The following is a 20,141-nucleotide window of genomic DNA, read 5'->3' as shown; positions in this document are numbered from 1 at the left end:
GAACAGTGCCACCAGGTGCTTTGCAGATTCATTCTCCTGATGCAGACCGCCCTGGGCTGGGAAGCAGGGGCGATGTGGGAGAATTCAAGCCACTGTGTGCGTCTAGCTCTTCTGTTAAGAACAATATAGTATGTGTCTGGCAAGGACAGAGTAGCAGGGCTCAGTAAGCCCTTGAAAAGAGACTTCAGAGGGACTACATTTTAAATCTATAAATGATGGGATTCCTGCTAAGCTTCTTTTGAATTAAGAAGTCCAGAATCGGGGGGAATAAGAATGTTCATTAATGCAAGAAGACAACATTTCTAAATGAATGATGCAAAATCAAATAAAGTCTTTGTTTTCATTGCTTCTAGAGAATCAAAGTCACAATCATTCTGTGGCTCTGTACTTATAACAATATAGTACATCTTCTCATTATACTTCCCGGAATAAAAGGGTGTATAGTTTCTCTGCATAGCGACAGACATGTTTTCTTGAACAATACCCTGTAAAGGTCACATTGGAGATTTGAGTCACAAGCCCTGTGATTTAAATTTGAAGCTAAGTTTTAAAAGTGGTGTGTCTAGAACTTGCCAAGTTCCATTAAAAGTCAGGGTGTCATTTTGGATTACAGTTAAATAAAACAGGATTCAGTGAGATACTGTATCTTTTTTAGTAGCAGTGCATAGATTTTCTTCTTTGTATCATTCCCTGGCTGTGTTGTTATGGTAGATATCTACTTTCACACCAAATCCTGGGAAGTAATGTCTAATTTCATGGACCTATTTTTTTTTCCCCTAAAGTAGCTCATTTTCTAGCTTTTCAATTATCTTCAGAGGATTTCGGTAAAAGCCTAATCATTTGTGCGTGTTTAGTTATGGTTGATCTTGAATGCTACCTTTCCCGCTGCAGCCTTCTTGATTCCCTTCATCCCCTACAGAAAGGATTCCAACTCACTAAAGCTTTGGAGCGTGTTTTGCCTCACTGACATCATCATGGTCTGCCATGCAGCAATAGTATTACTTCAACGTAACATTTGGTGGCTTCTTACTATGTGCCACTTCACTCATTGTGCTAAACGCTTTCTCTAGGTTATCTTACTCCACGATCACAAAAACCTGCAGGGGAAGTATATCATTTCTGCATTTTGCACAAGGGAAAGCTGAGGGTAAAGAGTCAAATACTTTGCCCCAGGTCATATCGCTAGTAAGTGATGAAACAGGAGCACCCTTAGGCACGCTGGTCCAGACCCCATTATTTCAAACACTTATTAGTACCCCCTTCTTATAATTTTTGCCATCTGACTCCTATCCCCCTGCAAGAAAGTTAACAGGCTTGAGGGGAGGACTACCTTGCTAATTTCCGTGTTGCTGGAGCTTCCTGACTTATTGATTGACTCATAAATGAGCAGTCAGCAGTGGCCGAGTGCATACTTGAAAATAGCCTTTTGGGTTCTATGGGTCTACGGGTTTAGGCATATCACCTGAAACTTTGCTTTTGAGTGATTAGAAGAAAGCAGAATGCTAGTATACGAGGTGTTAAGAAGAGTTTTGTTTATTTTTATCCCTGTCATTTAGGTTAGATCCTATGGTCCAAATACTTCTTTTCCCTGTTCTTTGTCAAGCTCTTCCTCCTCCTTTTTATGCAAAGATAAACTGGCTCTGTTTGGCTCTGTTCTTTTTTCTTTTTTCCCCCATGTAATAATCCCAGGCTCCAGGCCTCCAGAACTCTGAAAATGCTATCAATCGTTTCCCCCTGTTTCTTTATTCATGACTTAAGCTTTTGTTGCCAAAAATAAAATAAAATTTTTTTACGGTTATGTGCGACCTTCCTGCTCCCTCATTCTCCAGCTTTTCTGAGGCACTTCCCAAATGCAGTGTGGATAAGAACTAAAAGTCCCAATACTCAGAAGTCAGTGGCGTTAAAAGTTGGAACTTCAAGGGAGATTTTGAAGTGGTTAATTGGTGGGCAGTGACCCTGACACACGCTGTAAGAGGGGGTGCTGGGTCAGCCGGTGCACGGTAGGCCGAGGGGCTCTCTGTGTTGGCCCTGGAGCAACCGGAACCATGCAGCTATTTGACTACCAAGGAGGATGGAAATCTAGATGGCGCCCTGCCGGGCCTTGCCCAGTCACCTTCGGAGGGACGTGGCCGCGAGGAGATACAGTAATCGCACGCAGAGATGCCACGGAAGGCGTGGCTTCCAGCCCCACCCGAGGCAGGCACACCCTCAGCGAAAGGCAGGATTCGCTTTCACTGTCACAGGGAAGGAACAGTGGGTGTCGCGGCAGCCGAGGAAGAGGACGGCGCCGCTCTCCTGGGTGTAACACAGCGCGCAGACTGGCGTGGCAGTCTTAACAAGGGAGCTGCAGCGTTTCCAGGGGCTTCTCTCTCTTTGCCGAAAGAACTAAGATGGGAGACAAACTGCCCTGCTTAGACCTGCGTGTCTGTATTTCTGTGACTGAATTAAGACAGTATTATATATGAAACTAACGCAGATTAGGAAAGAAAATGTCTAAATTTAATGATATTTGAATTAATTTAATAAAAAGCAGCATCGTCTGTTCTGCTGTCAATTCTGTTTGTGAAATATTTTTTCTAAATCACGTAGGCCACGGAGCGAAATGAGAGAAAGAGCCAGCCCTGAAGCCTTTGGGCTTTGACAGACCCAGGTTCTAAGCCTGACCTCGGGAGTCTGTACCTCAGTTTGCTCATCTGTGAAATGGAGCCAGTACTCTCCAATGGCGGCGCGTGGTTCAGATTAGAGCCCGTCTAGTGCAGCCCCTTGCTGTGCTGGTAGGCGCTCCATAAATACCAGTGTTGTGGCCTCTGTGCTCATTCCCCATGCACGGTTCTTCAGTGCTCCTTATCTTGAAAGGTTTTTAGATACAGGACTGAGAGACTACTGTCCTACCCTGCCATTTATGAGTAAGATTTGGGGGGTATAAGATAACAGAAATGAATACCATTATATTAATGCTAGCAGGAGGTGCTAATACAGACCATGACGGCTGAGACTGGCAGGAACGGTACTTGGATACTTCCCAACAGCGTGCTTTTCTTTCCTTCCAGAAGCATCTGGCATGTCAGAGCCGCACTGTCTTCCACGGGACTCCAATGGAGGAGCAGCTTCCATTTAAAAGACTTTTGTGAACACGTTGTTTCAACCAGGTCCCCAGAGTCCCGTCTGATCTGCTGGAGGTCTTAAGGTTTGTATTAATATTTTTATTAATATTTTATTAATATTAATATTTTTTATTTCTCTTAGTGAAGATATTATTAATTTTGAGGGAAATTTTAGAAATGGATCCTAGTCCTGCTCTCCTGTAATAACTCTGGAATAGATTAGGCACAGATTATAATCCTTTAATTTCATTGGGAGATAGATACAAATGAAAAGAAATTTGATGTGTCACTCCTCATACTTATCATTGCACGCACTGCAGGATGTTACAAGGATATTAGAAATAAAATATCCCCCACATTGGTTTAAAACAAATTTTGTCTTTTCGTTCATAAATTCTAACTGAATAGATTCAATAAATTTATACCGAGTATCTATAATATATACTGAGATTTTGTGGAGTACTATCAATTAGTTAGAGACCTTGTGGATAAATTATATTTTGAAACATTAAAAAAGCAAAACTGCATTTGTCAGTATCAACTAGTATTATTATTATGACAGCTTTTAAATGAGAAAGCCTCAGTGGCCAGAATGTTTTCATTTATTTCTACCAAGGGGTACTCATCCTGTGATTTATAATGATAGAACAGGGTTGTTGTTGTTGCTTTTTAATATGTATATATTAACAGCTTGAAAAATTGCCAACAATATTGTTTCTTACTCAATAAAAAAAAAAGCTTGCTAGCAAAGCAAGCATCTTACTTTGGAAGTACATGTTTTGCTGTTGAGATAGTACCAAGTAAAACACTTTTATTTTGAAAGTACTTTCCGACAAAGACCAACCCAAAGGCTGAATTCAACTCATGCATCTTTCAGAGATGGAAAATAAACAGGGGCGAGGGTAAAGCTTGGTCCACTGAGTGGGCAAAAATGAAATGAAGAGCAAGGGAGAAGGAACATCGTACTTTCCCTAGGATGACATGTCCTTCCACAGGCGTTGATTTCATTTGGTTGGACTTTTACTCGGTCCACAGTGACAAATGTTTTCTCCGCTAATGGCCCTTATCTGTGGGTTTTCTTTTTATTTCTTTTATTCCTACTGAGAAATCAAAGTAGATTTCACTGCAGTGCTGGGCTAGATTCCAGTTTTCCCACCGCACCCGTCACTGTTGGGCAGCCTGATAGACTCACTTTGAAGCGGGAGGTGTGCAGGACGTGCTGGGGGAGAGGGCGGAAGGGACAGTGTGCCTCCACCTTCAACTCTCCAGTCTGTCAATTTGGTAGCAAATCGTAGTGCGTAGAAACCTAATAAGTGTATCCATAGAAACAGAAGTGCTAGAAAGGACTTCGGAAGTTACCTAAACGTTCTTCCCTCGTCTGTAAGCAAGATCCCGCTTGAACTGTCTGAAACCAATGAGAATCTGTTTGTCTTCGAACCTTCATACCTCGGTTTCCACTTTCCTTTTGAAACCTAATACAGAGTCTCCTTTCTTAGAAACCTTGTTGTCAAGAAAACCAAAGTAATTCCTGACCTCCTAGCATGACGATTCATCCTTCTCCCAGGGAGAGAGAGGACTCACTAGTCAGAGCCCCCCTGCCTCCTCATAGACTCCGTTGTCAAGGCATCCTTTTTCTCTTCAGGATACATGAACCCATTTTGTTGAACTTTTTCTATGAGATCGTATAATCCCCAAATTTACTTATCCTCACAGTTCTTTTCTGAGTCTCTAAAGATCTCTATGGCCCACTTAAGTTTAGGAGTCCAGACTGATTGAAGGAGCATTAAAAATCCTCTATCAGTGTTTCTCAGTGGGGCCATTATTGACACTTCAAAGGGGGAGAGTTCTTTATGATACAAGATTGTCCCATGGGTTTTAGAATGGTCAGTAGCCCTGGTTTCCAGGAACCAAAGACCAGTTAGCTCCTTCAGTCCCCAGTCATTGTGATAGATACCCAGATTCAGACCTCCTTCACAGCAGAGGACCAGGACTGCCCAGACTACAAACTCCTCACTTAGAATTGAGGATGCTGAAACTGGCAAAGTTGAGTGAAAGATGGGGCTGGGCCTAGACCCCAGTTTTTAACACTGGGTACCATTCTTTTCCCATTCCATCATACTTCTACTCTGGGCTTACATTTATTTCTCAGCTGTGCAGAAACATAGTAACATGCATATGCAAATGCTCTTTTGGAGAATCAGCGTTTCTAGTTTGGTGTGTAAAGGAAATCACTCTTGTTTGATAAGGGAGCATGGCTATGGGAAGGATATATCAGAACTCAGTGTAGGAAAATAGCAAAGAGAGGACAGCTCTGAGGATTTAGGGAAAAGTCAGGACCTAGACTCCGGAAATAGTGGAGTTGATGTTGCAAAGGTCACCGAGAGAGAAAGGAGTAGAAAAGCTGACATCTGAGGGAAGACTGAAAAAGGTAAGTAACAAAGGAATATTTCTTCACTTGCTTTTCACCATGCACCCTAGTTTCAACTCCCTATTCCACATCATGGCTTCCTCAGAAATTCAAGGATCAGTTTTTGGGGAAGTTAAAGGGCTCCTGATCGCTACTGAAATTCTCCCTCCATTCAATCCAGTATCCCTTGGCTCACCTACCTGGCATCAACATTTCTCCCTTCTCCCTCACTTGCTTATTGATGGCTCCTACTTCAAGCTTCAAGCAGAGAATGGGAAAATGACTTGATGACTTTTATCTTTCTGGATCCTTCCAAGGTCCCAAGGAAAGTTGTAAACTGAAAGAATGTAAAAACAACTGAGCTTTGGGAAATTTCTCCCACAAAATGTCTGTTAAGGCTCTGATTTCTTGGGCGTCTGGGTGGCTCAGTTGATTAAGCATCTGACTCTTGATTTCAGCTCAGGTCAAGATCTCGGGGCAGTGAGGTCGAGCCTCTCTTTGGGAGCTGCACTCAACAGGGAGTCTGCTTAAGATTCTCTCTCTCCCTCTCCTTCTGCCCCCCCTTCACTCGTATGTGCATGTGTGCTCTTTCTCTCTAAAATAAATAAAATCTTAAAGAAAAAGCACATCCTGGAAATATATTGTAATATGTAATATGTAGAGCTCTCTCCCTCTCTCTCTCTAAAATATTTTTTTAAAAGGCTCTGATTTCTTGAGACATTTACCATAATACAGGTACCTTTCCATAGAAAAACAAAAATCTCATTCACTACGATTTTTAAAAAAATTTAACATAAACCATTTAATTCCCTAGTATAGAGTTACTTATTAACAAAACAAGAAGTATTCATGACTTACAGATACAATTCTAAGTGGGAATATCTGGGTTGTTACAATAGATTATACTTAATATCTGCCTTAGCTTCTATAAATTACACATGGTAAGTACAGAGTTGAAAGTAGGGACTGGGCTAGAGGACTCTGTTTTCTAGTAAAATAGAAATCCTACATGAGAAGATTTATCATATCTAAAAAGACTTACATGTATGAAGAGAGAAATAATAGCATCAAAGGCTTCCTTTATCGTATGTTATTTAATTATTGAAAGCTTTATGACAGAGTTCCTCAGCCAGATTTTTTAAACATGGTGATTTTCCTGTTCTGTCTTCTTTTGTGCACAAGACACCAAGTTATATTTGACTTCTCCGAGTTTCTCATTTCCTGAAATGCACTAGTAGCTCTATAAACATGGAAGAATAAATATTAGCTTTATGAGACCGTGTTCCTCTACTAGCTGATAAATAGCATATAATAAAAAATACAAGGATGTAATTTTGAAAATTATAGGTCAATATGCCTTCTTATTGTGGGTATATATCTAATCCTCATGCATGGAGACTACTTTTTCAGAAAAATGTGTACTATGTAGTACTGCTTGTGTCTCTGATATATTTTCACCCCTCATATTTAACAATATATCTTGTGACTCTTGCCTCGCTAGTGAAACGTTTCAGGCTTATTTACCTTATGATTCAAAAAAAAAAAAAAAAAACTCTCTGGCTCTTTGCTATTAATTCTAAGAATTGCAAATGATCCAAAGTTAACAAATGTTTGCAAGTTTCCTTCCTGCTAGAGTACCTCAGTACCCAGTGAGCTCCTTGGAATTACATGAGAAAAATATTTAATTGCTTAATGGTAATTTTGAAAGAACAGGAAGTCTTCAGGAGGGGTAAAAAAAAAAAAAAAGTCAAGTGGGGTCTTGAACAGCTAATCAATACTTTAAATGTGCAAATTGTTATTCCCAAATCCAGACTCTAATTATACATTTTTAGCAGCAATGAAATGCGACATCCATTAGCCTCCCTTAAACCTCACATTCATACCCCATAAGGAAGAGAAGAGTGACTTACATGGATAGTATATGATTGAAACACTCTTTTAAAGCTAGAGGATTCAATATAATTACGTTCAGATAATTCACTTCCATCTGGAAATTACCATCCATTTGCCAAAAGTGCCACTGACTTATCATATCAAGGACAGTCTTTTCTTCCACATTAACTCTCCATTGTTCCTCTTGCTAAAGATGGAAAATAATCAGCCTTGTATAGTCTAGGCTCAAAAGTAAGAAAATTGGACTTACAAGAATAGTTCATTCTAATTGCCTAAATTTCTACAGCATCTTTCTTTTAAAGCACAAAATTTTTAAAATATGTTTTTTATTATGAAATGGTTGAAACCTACAGAAAGTAAAAAAGCCTATATATCCACTCCCATATTTTAATATATTTATATTATCATAGTTGCTTTGGATCTCTGTTTTTTAAAGCTAAAAAAAAAAATCACCATCCTTCCTAATCATCTATCCCCAGAGTTAATATTATATATACTGGTTATAGGGGTAGATATAGATATATATCCATAACTAATATAAGTCTGTATCTATATATATGGAATATTATTTTTAAATGGGTGAGGTCGTACTGAATTCGTACCTTTGCAATTTGTTTTTCCTCAACATTTTTTTTTCAATTATCTGTTATATATGGACATCTGGCTCATTCTTAGTAGTTAATTATTGTATAGTCTCCCAAATACAGTGTATCTTTCTTCTCATAGAAAAGCATTTACCAGTCTTCTTTTTTTATCTTTTTATCGTTCACAGTGGACATAGGGGTTTCCTCTGTGGTGAGGCTGCCTTCTGCCTGCCACTGAATAGGCCCTTGAGAAATATTTGTTCTTTAAATTCTACAACAAAACCTTTTCTTCTTTCTTGTCAGCAAACTTTTCTACCTAGTTCTGCTGTGTCTGTTAGAGGTGCCTTCATCCTTCCCTCCTGATTTTTTCCAACGGGCATTTTCTAATGTGGCTTCACCAGTTCCGTCTCACTCAAGGATAAGTATGTCCAAACGGTGAGAAAATACAGAAGACATAGAGCAAAGACAAAGAGAGAATGAAAGAAGGAAGAAGGGATTACTTCCAACCCTTAGACTCTGACCTTCAGTCGGCATCCACGAGAGATGGTTTTTCAAGTGTCTTTGCAGTTTTTTACAGTCCACTGTCCCAGAGGGCCCCTAGCTTTGGAGGTCTTTTCTTTTCCACTGGAGCAAGCAAACGTTTCCTTTTGTCTCTTGGTTTCGTAACAACATTAGAAAAATGTGTGTGGTTTTTAAAAAGTTAGATATAATGTTATAATTTTCCAGATCTAAAGTTAAATGTTTGGGGGCGCCTGGGTGGCACAGCGGTTAAGCGTCTGCCTTCGGCTCAGGGCGTGATCCCGGCGTTCTGGGATCGAGCCCCACATCAGGCTCCTCCACTAGGAGCCTGCTTCTTCCTCTCCCACTTCCCCCTCTTGTGTTCCCTCTCTCTCTGGCTGTCTCTATCTCTGTCAAATAAATAAATAAAATATTAAAAAAAAAAAAAATAAAGTTAAATGTTTGTTTAGTGCCTGGTGCCGTCAAAAAAGGGTACTATCAAAAATCCTCAAAGGAATATCTGTTTGTACTTTTTTAGTAGATTTTAGGGTTGTCTTGTGAATGTTTTGCCTAGCGCGTGCTAAATAAATCTTTGTTGAATGGTTGAATGAGTAAACAAGGTAATAAATATTTGTAGAGGTTACAGTAATAAATATTTGTAGAGGTTATGTGGTCATTTGACTTGGAGGTATTTTAGCCTTCCTAGTCATCATCTTTCATCTTCTAGAACACTGAGCTTCAACATTTTGACCTCCTGTGATTGAAAATGGAGGTATAAAAACAAGTGAAAGATCAGAGTTAACTGAGAGCATTAATTTTGAGAGTTATTAGAATTAAAGTCTCTGTTCCAGGGTTCCCAGATTACGAAGGGCTGTCAGACAAGTGTCTACTCCCTTAAAATTGTAAGAGCTGTATGTATTAGAGTTTGGACTACTCTCAGATTCGGTTCTGTTTTGTTATTCTAAGAGAGTAAAGCTTTTTTTTTGGTCAGTCATATTTTTGTCTATGACTGTGGGCTGACCCAGTTGGCACCACTAAAAAAAATGCAACTTTGAAAAACTCAGGAGTAAAAGCAATAATTTCTAGAATTGACAGAACCTTTCCTGGGTTCAATTTTCACTCTTTTTAATTATTCCCTTCAAGATGCTGGAAATTATTATACTGTAAATTATCTTACCACTGGCCAAATGTAATTTTCTATATGAAAAGATTAATAAGTATTGAGAATTTCCTGTGGTCTCCCTTGCAAGCAGTGCTGTGGTCTTTTCTGAAAGTCAAGTCTGTAGCGTTTTTTTCCCCCTTAAGCTTTATTTTTCGCTGTATTTGATGGACTTCTACTAAGGTGAGATTTGGGCCAAGTTTAGTTTTCAGCAGACTTTTGTACCTGAGCATAAGTCTTCAGAAAATAGAGTTTCTGTCAGAAATTCTTGCACACATTACCTATAGCTGCTCCGTTGGACCTCGCCGTAACATTTAGGCTTTGCTGCATGTCTGGAATCCGCAGGGAAATGCTTCCCATCTTAACTCACTCGTTTTCAAGTGGAACTTATTCTCGTAGTACAAATATTCCCAATGTGAGATCATTAGAGCTATCTTCTAACATGAAATTATGACTTTTATCGGTAGCCACTGTAATGATAGATCTGCAGATGGCCCCAGGTTCTCATTTGGCATATTTGTTAATAAGTGTTGTGGAATTCCAACAAATCGTACACGCTTCCTTTTGGCAGATCTTACTTTAGAAAATAGAATAGCTGCTCTGTCCACGTATCTGCCTCCAAGGTGTTGCACTGGGACTCAGCTCAGATTGTCACCAGGATCGGTAGCCTTCCTTGCCTTCCTCTTCAGGCTGATTCTCCCAGGAGGTGGAGTGGGACAGTAGGGTTCTGGTACCAGCCAAGATGGAGCTGCGGAAGAAAATGAGGAAATGTGTCCAGTAGTGATAGGTCTGCTGTCATCCCTTTATATTCCTTTTCCTTTTCTTTTATATCAGAGTCCACAGAATTTTTTTTTTAAAGAAAAGAAATAACCAGGCCACCAGTGGGTTGGCAGAAAGGCAGTTGGTCATGATGCTGGATTGTAAGTTTTTGAGAATGTATCTGTTAACATTTGAAATGGAATGGAAAAGAGTGAAAACTCAGTCTGGGTTTTGAGTCAGATTTGAGGATCAGCAAGTTCGTTTTGAGTACATTGAAACCTAAATTTGGATGCTTCAGTATAGAAACAGCTATGCAAAATGTAAAGATAAGTAATGCATTATTCCTGAACGTGTTGAAGACAAAATTAGCTTAACAAGTCTAGGCAGAAAACAAACTAATAAGTATTAGGAACCCAGAAAAATTGTAAATTTCAAGTGTGCTCTTACTACTTGAGATATAGACATAAATAATTAAGGACAAAGAATTTCAAGGATGCTTGTGAAAGAGACAAAATTAACATGGGGAAATCTCCCTAACCTGGGTGAACCAGAGAGAACACACTTGTTGGAATTACATGATGTTTAATCTCAAGGATAGTTAGATCCTCTCAAGTAAATACAGTAGTAAAAAATCTCAACAACAACAACAACAAAACCCCTCTCCATTCTGCTTCTTGAATCCCTAACTTCCTCCTAATAATTTTACTCTAAGATGATCTACACTGGAAGGAATCACAAAAGTTTGGCCTTTTGCCATTCTGAGCACTGCATATTAATTTTTGTAAAGATTTTGTTCATTACAGAGACTGAGAGAGCACAAGTGGGGGCTGGCAGAGGGAGAGGGGAAAAGTAGGGGGAGCCGACTGCTAGGCTCAATCCCAAGACCCCAAGATCATGACCTGAGCTGAAGGCAGATGCTTAACCCACTGAGCCACCCAGGTGTCCCAGCAATGTGTACTAATTTAGAAAACAGTAGATTAACCTAAAGTCAGTGGTAAACTTTGAGTATAGATCTCCTAATATTGCTTGTCTGACAAATTTATTACTATTTAAATTTAAAAGATGTTTTAAAATTACAGGCGTGTTGGTGATAAAACCCAGAAAGATGATTTCTAAGCGACTGTTTTCATTTACATATAACATTTTATTTCCCCTGAACAGTAAGGTTTCACTCGAGGGGAAGAGTAATAAGACATTTAAGCACAGGACACCTGACTCACAGCTTGTGTCTCCACTCAAGAAACAGGTCATAGAGTATGGACGTCCCAGCCCCCCGGCCCAGGAGAGATAAGTGGGAGGAAAAGATAAGAGCTGGGAGAGGTGATTGCCAACCAGCTTCCTCTTCCCTAGTATCCCAGAATTTGGCGTGCAGCCAGCGTCTCTTTAATTTTATCTTTAGCTTATATTGATAGTGTGGGGTTTGTGTGTGTGTGCCCGTGCGCCGGAGGTAGGAGAGGGAGTTCCTTTTTAAATAGACACAAGGGAATGGCATATTTTTATGAGAAAGACATTTTTCTAAATTCTTCCTGAAAATATGGACAACATTTGAATAAATACTATAGGCGAAAGTTTTCCAGATTAAAAAGTCTGAGACCATTTCCATTCATTTGAAATGTTTCACACACACAAAGGAGTGCTATTTACTGAACAATGCCATCACTGTTAGAAATTCCATCCTAAATTTTAGCAGAGAAAAGTATAATCCCAAAATAAAGATGAGTTGAGGGGATGGAATGTACTTTTCCTTTCATTATAAAGAATTTCTTCTGTTGTTTTAAAATCCTGGGTAAAAAAGCCATTAATAACAGTTTCTTGTACTTATCATAAGTATATATATTTGACAACCCCCCAAACAGCAGTCATAAGATTAAACAATTTTCAACATCCTAGTTATTAGAAACATTACTACAGGGACGCCTGGGTGGCACAGCGGTTGAGCGTCTGCCTTCGGCTCAGGGCGTGATCCTGGTGTTATGGGATCGAGTCCCACATCAGGCTCCTCTGCTGTGAGCCTGCTTCTTCCTCTCCCACTCCCCCTGCTTGTGTTCCCTCTCTCGCTGGCTGTCTCTATCTCTGTCAAATAAATAAATAAAATCTTTAAAAAAAAAAAAAAAAAAAAAAGAAACATTACTACATTTCAGTTTAGTTAAAGATATCACCTGAAGAAATTCCACTTACCTTTACAATGTCCATTTATACACACTATAGAAAATATCATTTACAAAAATGTATTTTTACTTATGCATTTCTCAGCAAAGTAGGATATAACCCACATAAATTCTGCCGCCTTCTTTCCTGTCTGAGAATTTCTGTCACTTATGAAAACTATGCAGTAGCTTCATCTATTGATTAAAAATGCTAAAATCGTATTTTTAAAGTGAATCTTGAAAAAAAGGGTGGCGGGGTGTAAATAGTACTGTTCTCTGCCCTTAGAACTTTTTTTTCCCCTAAGATTCCCTTACCCAGCTTCATTTTGGTTGGGTCCTGGAGGGCAATGCATAGAGCTGTGCCGAAAGGAGGCTGTGATTTAAGTGTTTGCTGGACAAATAAATAAGAAAATTAATTAAAAGTGGCCCACAAGGGTGAATTTCCAAAAACCCCATGACTTCAGTGGGCTAAATACCAGATGGGAAGGGTTTGGGAGACAGAACGCTACGTGTTCTCGCCTTACGCTTCCTCGCCAAGGACTCACTCTATTTATTGCTGTGGCATCTGGCAGGCTCTCTTTTCTGGGCCCAGCATGCTTCATGCCGTGTGTGAGCATTTTCCTGGAATGAAAGTCAAGGAAATACCATTTCTAAAAATACGCTTTATGGGGTTTTCAAAAATATAGTATTTCCTTTCTACTAGCTCATTCACTCTAAAGTCCTAATAAATGACATTCATGCATAGGAAAAAATCACAGTGAATTCGACTCTATCTGTGCAACAAGCATAACAATTGCTTTCGTGAAATGTGCAAACATTGTCCTCCTCTTCTGTTTTTGAGACATTTTATTTTTGTGGGTTTATGGCCACAGGCGCTCCATGCTCACTAAAAATAGTAGCTAAAACATTTACTCGGTGCTTATTTATCGCAGGAACTGTTCTTTACATATATCAGCAAGTACAGTCCTTTAACAATCCTGTATAGAAGGTATTATTTATCACATTGCATTTTATAAATAAGGAAATTTTGACTTAGACTATTTAAATAGTTTGCCAAATTCACATGGCTAGTATCTTGCAAAGCTGGGATTGCTTTCTTTTTTCTTCTGATTTTTTAATTCATTGATTATTTATTGTGAAAGATTCCATTTTTAAGAATGTTTTCTTTTGGGGGTGCCTGGGTGGCTCAGTCGTTAAGCATCTGCCTTCGGCCCAGGGCATAATCCCAGGGTCCTGGGATCAAGCCCTGCCTAAGGCTCCCTGCTTCACTGGGAGCCTGCTTCTTCCTCTCCCACTCCCCCTGCTTGTGTTCCCGCTCTTGCTAGCTGTGTCTCTCTCTGTCAAATAAATAAAATAAAATAAAATAAAATAAAATAAAATAAAATAAAATAAAATAAGAATGTTTTCTTTTGCATCATTTTATTATGAAAATGTTTAACCATACAGAAAGGTTGAAAGAAATTCACAGTGAGCACTCATATACCCACCACTATCACTCCGTCCCTCTAGCCATCCTCAAATCCATCTTATTTTTGGACACATTTTAATAAGTAAGTTGTAGACATCACTACCATTCCCCCCACATATTTTGGCTTATATGTCATTACTAGAATCCAAACTTCGTGATTTTTTTTATAATTCTATTTTTAGGCAAAATATGTATTTACATAAAATACACAGATCTTAAGTGTACATTTCTGTAAGTTCTGACAAATGTGCTCAAATCTGTATCACCTCAGAAAATTCCCTCATACCTGCCCCCCAAATTCCCAGCCCTCTTTAACCACCCAGAGTAAATCACTTCCGGTTCTACAACTTCATGTAAACAGAATCATACACCACATACTCTTCCGTGTCAGGTTTCTTTCACACAGTATAACGTTTTTGAGATGACTCTGTTCCTGAGTTTATCAGTGCATTTCTTTTTTTTTTTAATTTTTAATTTTTATTTAAATTCAGTTAATTAACATATAGTGTATTATTAGAGTCAGAGGTAGAGTTCAGTGATTCATCAGTTGTATATAACACCCAGTGTTCATTCCATCACGTGCCCTCTTAATGCCCATCATCCTGTTACCCCGCACCCTCACCCAACTTCCCTCCAGCAACGCTCAGTTTGTTTCCTATGGTTAAGAATCTCTTATGGTTTGTCTCCCTCTCTGATTACTTCTTGTTTTATTTTTCCTTCCCTTCCTCTATGCTCCTCTGTTTTGTTTCTTAAATTCCACATATGAGTGAAATCATATGATAATTGTCTTTCTCTGATTGACTTATTTAGCTTAGCATAATACTCTCTAGTTCCATCCACTTCCTTGCAAATGGCAACATTCCATTTTTTGATGGTTGAGTAATATTCCATTGTGTATATATATGTGTGTGTGTGTGTGTGTGTGTGTGTGTGTGTGTGTTTATATATATACATACACATACCATATCTTTATCCATTCATCTGTCGACGGACATCTGGGCTCTTTCCATAGTTTGACCATTGTACACATTGCTGCTGTAAACGTTGGGGTGCATGTGCCCCTTCAGATCACTACATTTGTATCTTTGGGGTAAATACCTAGTAGTGCAATTGCTGGGTCATAGGGTAGCTCTATTTTTAACGTTTTGAGGAATTTCCATACTGTTTTCCAGAGTGGCTGTGCCAGTTTGCATTCCCACCAACACTGTAAGAGTTTCCCTTTCTCCGAATCCTCACCAACATTTGTTGTTTCCTAACTTGTTAATTTTAGCCATTCTGACTAGTGTGAGGTGATATCTCATTGTGATTTTGGTTTGTGTTTTCATGATGCTGAATGACGTTGAACATTTTTTCATGTGTCTGTTGGCCATTTGTATGTCTTCTTTGGAGAAATACCTGTTCATGTCTTCTGCCCATTTCTTGACTGGATTATTTGTCCTTTGGGTGTTGAGTTTGGTAAGTTCTTTATAGATTTTGGATACTAACCCTTTATCTGATAAAACATTTGCAAAAATCTTCTCCCATGCTGTAGGTTGTCTGTTGATTTTGTTGACTGTGTCCTTTGCTGTGCATTTCTATTCACTGCTGACTGATAGCATATTCTATAAATATACCACAGTTCATTGATCCATTCTTCTATGGTTGGACACCTTTGCTCTTTGCAGGTTTGACGCTTATAAATAAAGTTATTATGAGCATTCCTGAACAAGTCTTTTTGTAAACATAGGCTTTCATTTCTATTAGGTCAATATTGAAGAGTGGAATTTAAATCATAGTAGGTACATATTCAGATTTCCAGGAAATTTCCAGGTTTTTTGTCCAAAGCAGTTGCACCATTTTGCATCCCTACAAATAGCATATGATAGTTTTAGTTGTTCTACATCCTCAGCATTTGGTGTTGTCAGTCTTTTGAATTTTAGCCACTCTGATGGGTTTTTAGTGGTACTTCCTTGTTATCTAATATATATTTTTCTTTATGGCTCCTATCTGGAGACATTCTTTATGTGCTTACTGGGCATTCGTTTATCTTCTTTCATAAAATGTCTGTTAAATTATTTTCCCATCTCTGTATTGTGTTGTTTGTACTTTTATTTTTGAGGTTTACTATATATATAAATATATATATGTGTATAAATTATATGTATATATAAATCAGATACATACTTTGTAACCATTAATAATTTCACTCTGTGGCTTGCCTATTCATTCTCTTTAGTGATCTCTTTTGATGAGCAAAAGTTTTAATTTTGGGGGATGTAATTTATTGGTGTTTTTCTTTCATGGATATTGTTTCTTGTATCCTAAAATAACTATCCCCAAGGCAAAAAAAAAAAAAAAAAATTCTATGGTTTCCTTAGAGAACTTCATAGTTTTAGCTATGTTTAGATTCATGATCCATATTGAATTGACTTTTGTGTATTATGTGAGGTCAGCTTTGGGTTTATTATTTCCTATATTATAAGATATTAAATTCTTCTAGCCCCGTTTGTTGAAAAGACTTTCTTTTCCCTAATGGAATGAATGCCTTGGTGCTATTCTCAGAAATTAAATGACCATATAAGTGTGCGTCTATTTCTGAGCTTTCTATTCTGTTCCATTGATTTTGTTGCTCTCTATGCTAGTACCATGCTGTATTGTTTATCATAGCTTTATAGTAAGTCTTAAAGGCAGGTGGTGTGAGCCTTCCATCTTCATTCTTCTTTTACAATATTGGTTTAGATATCCTAGTTGTTCTGAAATTTTATATACATTTTAGAATTAGTTTGCCAGTTTCTAAAAGTAATCAGCTTAGTGGGATTGTGATTGGGAATATGTTGAATCTAAGCCTCAATTTGGGAAGAATTGAATATCATCAACCATGAGCTTTCCAATCCACAAGCATACATTCTTTCTCCATTTATATAGGTCTTCTTTAATACTTCTCAGCAATATTGGTAGTTTTTAGTGTAAAATTCTTATGTGCTTCTTGTTTCATATTACTAAGAATTTTATGTATTTTTAATACTTTAGGTGAAATTATAATTTTTTATCTCCTAATTGCTTACTGCTAATATATAAAACTATAATTATAGTATTATCCTGATACCAAAATCAAACAGATATAAGAAAGCTACAGACGAATATTCTTTATGAATAAAACAACATGTAAAGAGAATTAGCACCATGGCCAAGTGGGATTTATCTCAGGAATGCAAGACTAGTACAACATTCAAAAGTTAATCAATGTGAGATACCATATTAATAGATCAAAGGGCAAAAATGATGTGATCATCTCAGTAGACCCAGAAAGAGCATTTGACCAAATACCTGTCATGATAAAACTATTCAACAAACTAAAAATATAAAGAAACTTTCTCAACCTGATAAAGGAGATCTATAAAAAATTCACAACTAATGTCATACTTATTACTGAAAGACTGAAAAAGTTTCCTACCAAAGATGAGGAACAAGACAAGGATATCTGCTCTTGTCACTTCTATTCAATAATATACCAGTGGTTTTAGCCAAGGCAGTTAGGCAAGAAGAAAAGAAATAAAGGGCATCTGGATTGGAAAGGGACAAATAAAATGAACTCTGTATACAAATGGTACAGTCTTATATAGACAAAAACCTAAGGAGTTCACACACACACAAAATTATTGGAGCTAATAAGTGAGTTCAGAAGGGCTGCAGGATAAATCAGTATATAAAAACCAGTTATATTTCTATATACCAGTAATGAGCAATCTAAAAATGAAATTAAGAAAACAGTTCCATTTAAAACAGCATCAAAAATAACAAAAGGCTTAGGAATAAATATAACAAAAGAGGCATAATACTTGGATAATGAACACTAAAACATTGTCGAAAAAAAAGGTGACTTAAATAAATAGATACCACATGTTCATTGAAGACTTATGTTAAGATGGCAATCTATGAATGTATGACTATAACACAAAATATAATCTGTATTATATAGATAACCGATATTTTATAGATAATAATATAATCATATTCTCCCCAACTTTATCTACAGATTCAAAGCAGTCCTTAGTCTCAGCTGGCTTTTTAAAAGAAATTTATAAGATGATTCTAAACTTTTCATGAAATACAAGAGATTCAGAATAGCCAAAACAATCTTGTAAAAGAATAGTGCTGGAGAACTCAATCCAGATTTTAAAGCTTACTACAAAACTATAGTAATCAAGACTATATGGTACAAGCAGATGGATAGACAGATGGGTCAATGGCATAGAATTGAGAGTTCAGAAATAAACCCATACATCTATGGTCCATCAATTTATAGGAATGATGCCAAAACAATTCAACGGGGGAATAATAGTCTTTTCAATGCATAGTGCTGGGACAACGAGGTTTTCACATTCAAAACAATGAATTTGGACAGTTGCTCACCTCATACACAAAAATTAACTCAAAATGAATCAAAGATTTAGTGTGAAAGCTAAAACCATAAAACTTTTATGAGGAAATGTAAGTATAAATCTCCAGGGCCTTGGATTAAGCAGTAGTTTCTCAGATACAACATCAGAAGGATGAACAACAAAAGAAAAAGATAAATTGGTCTTCATCAAAATTAAAAACTTTTGCGCTTCAAAGGACACTATCAAGAAAGTGAAAAAGAAAACCTGCAAGATGGGAGAAAATACTTGCAAATTCTATAGATGGTAAACACCTAGCACCTAGAACATATAAAGAACTCTTACAACTCAGCAATAAAAAGACAAAGAATTCAACTTAAAAGTGGGGACAATTGTTGAATAGACGTTTCTTCAAAGACACACAAATGGCAAATAAGCACATGAAAAGATGCTCAACATCACTAGTAATTAGGAAAACACAAATGAAAACCACAATAAAATACGACTTCATCCCCACTTGGATTGCTATAATAAAAAAGACCGATGATAGTAAGTATTGGTGAGGAGGTAGAGATTTAGAACCATTATTCATTGCAGCGGGAATGTAAAATGCTGCGACCACTTTGGAACAGAGTTTGGCATTTCCTCAAAAAGTTATTCATAGAATCACCATTTGACCTTGCAATTCTACTCTCAGGTGTAGACCCAAGAGAATTGAAAACATATGTTCACACGGGGACGCCTGGGTGGCTCAGTCAGTTAAGCGTCTGCCTTCAGCTCAGGTCATGATCCCAGGGTCCTGGAGTTGAATTCCGAATTGGGCTCCCTGCTCAGCGGGGAACCTGCCTCTCTCTCTGCCCGCTGCTCCCCCTGCCTGTGCTCTCTCTCTCTCCCTCTCGTTCTCTCTCTGGCAAATAAATAAATAAAATATATATATATATTTTTTTTTCCACACAAAAACTCACACACAGATGTTCATAGCAGTATTATTCCTAATAGCTGAAATACAGAAAACCCAAACAGCTAATGAATGGATAAACAGAAGATGGCATATACACGCAACGGAATATTATTCAGCCAAAAACGGGAATGAGATGCAGATAAATGCTACAATGTGGGTGAACCTTGTAAACAGAATGCCAAGGGGAAGAGGTCAGACATCAAAGACCGCATATTGGAATGTTCAGACTAGGCAACTGCATGGAGACAGGAAGTAGACTAGTGGTTACCAGCGACTTAGGGGAATGAGAAGAGAGTGCTAATGGTACGGGTTTCTTTTTTGGGTGATGAAAATATTCTGAAATTAGATAAGGATAATAGGTGCACAATCTTGTAAATATACCCAAAGCCATTGAACTGCACACTTTAAAAGGGTGAAATATATCTCTGTATAAAAATAAAACTGTGCCCTGTAATTTTATAAAGTTACTAGCTATCATTGTTTGGTAGATATCATAGGATTTTTTAATATAAACTATGCACATAGAGACAGTTTTGTTTCTTTCCAATGTTTATCCTCTATTTCTTTTTCTTACGTCGTTGTAGTGGTTCGAACCTCCTTGAACAGAAGTGGTGAGATTGGTGGGGCGCCTGGGTGGCACAGCGGTTAAGCGTCTGCCTTCGGCTCAGGGCGTGATCCCGCCGTTATGGGATCGAGCCCCACATCAGGCTCCTCTGCTGTGAGCCTGCTTCTTCCTCTCCCACTCCCCCTGCTTGTGTTCCCTCTCTCGCTGGCTGTCTCTATCTCTGTCAAATAAAATAAAA

General features: G+C 38.0%; 1 protein-coding gene across 2 annotated transcripts in view; it reads left to right on the top strand.

The window, feature by feature from the left end:
• ENOX1 (ecto-NOX disulfide-thiol exchanger 1) overlaps nucleotides 1-20,141 on the top strand; it is a 539,166-nt gene that overhangs the window by 265,398 nt on the left and 253,627 nt on the right. For both annotated transcript variants that reach the window (XM_057308447.1, XM_057308444.1), the window contains exon 4: nucleotides 3,051-3,187. The gene's annotated coding sequence lies outside the window, so the exon portion shown is untranslated. The remainder of the gene's footprint in view (nucleotides 1-3,050; nucleotides 3,188-20,141) is intronic.

Source organism: Ursus arctos, unplaced genomic scaffold (assembly GCF_023065955.2).
Source record: "Ursus arctos isolate Adak ecotype North America unplaced genomic scaffold, UrsArc2.0 scaffold_10, whole genome shotgun sequence".
NCBI classification, from domain to species: Eukaryota; Metazoa; Chordata; class Mammalia; order Carnivora; family Ursidae; genus Ursus; species Ursus arctos.
The sequence above is the reverse complement of the archived record's forward strand: the minus strand, read 5'-3'. Positions and strand labels throughout refer to the sequence as shown.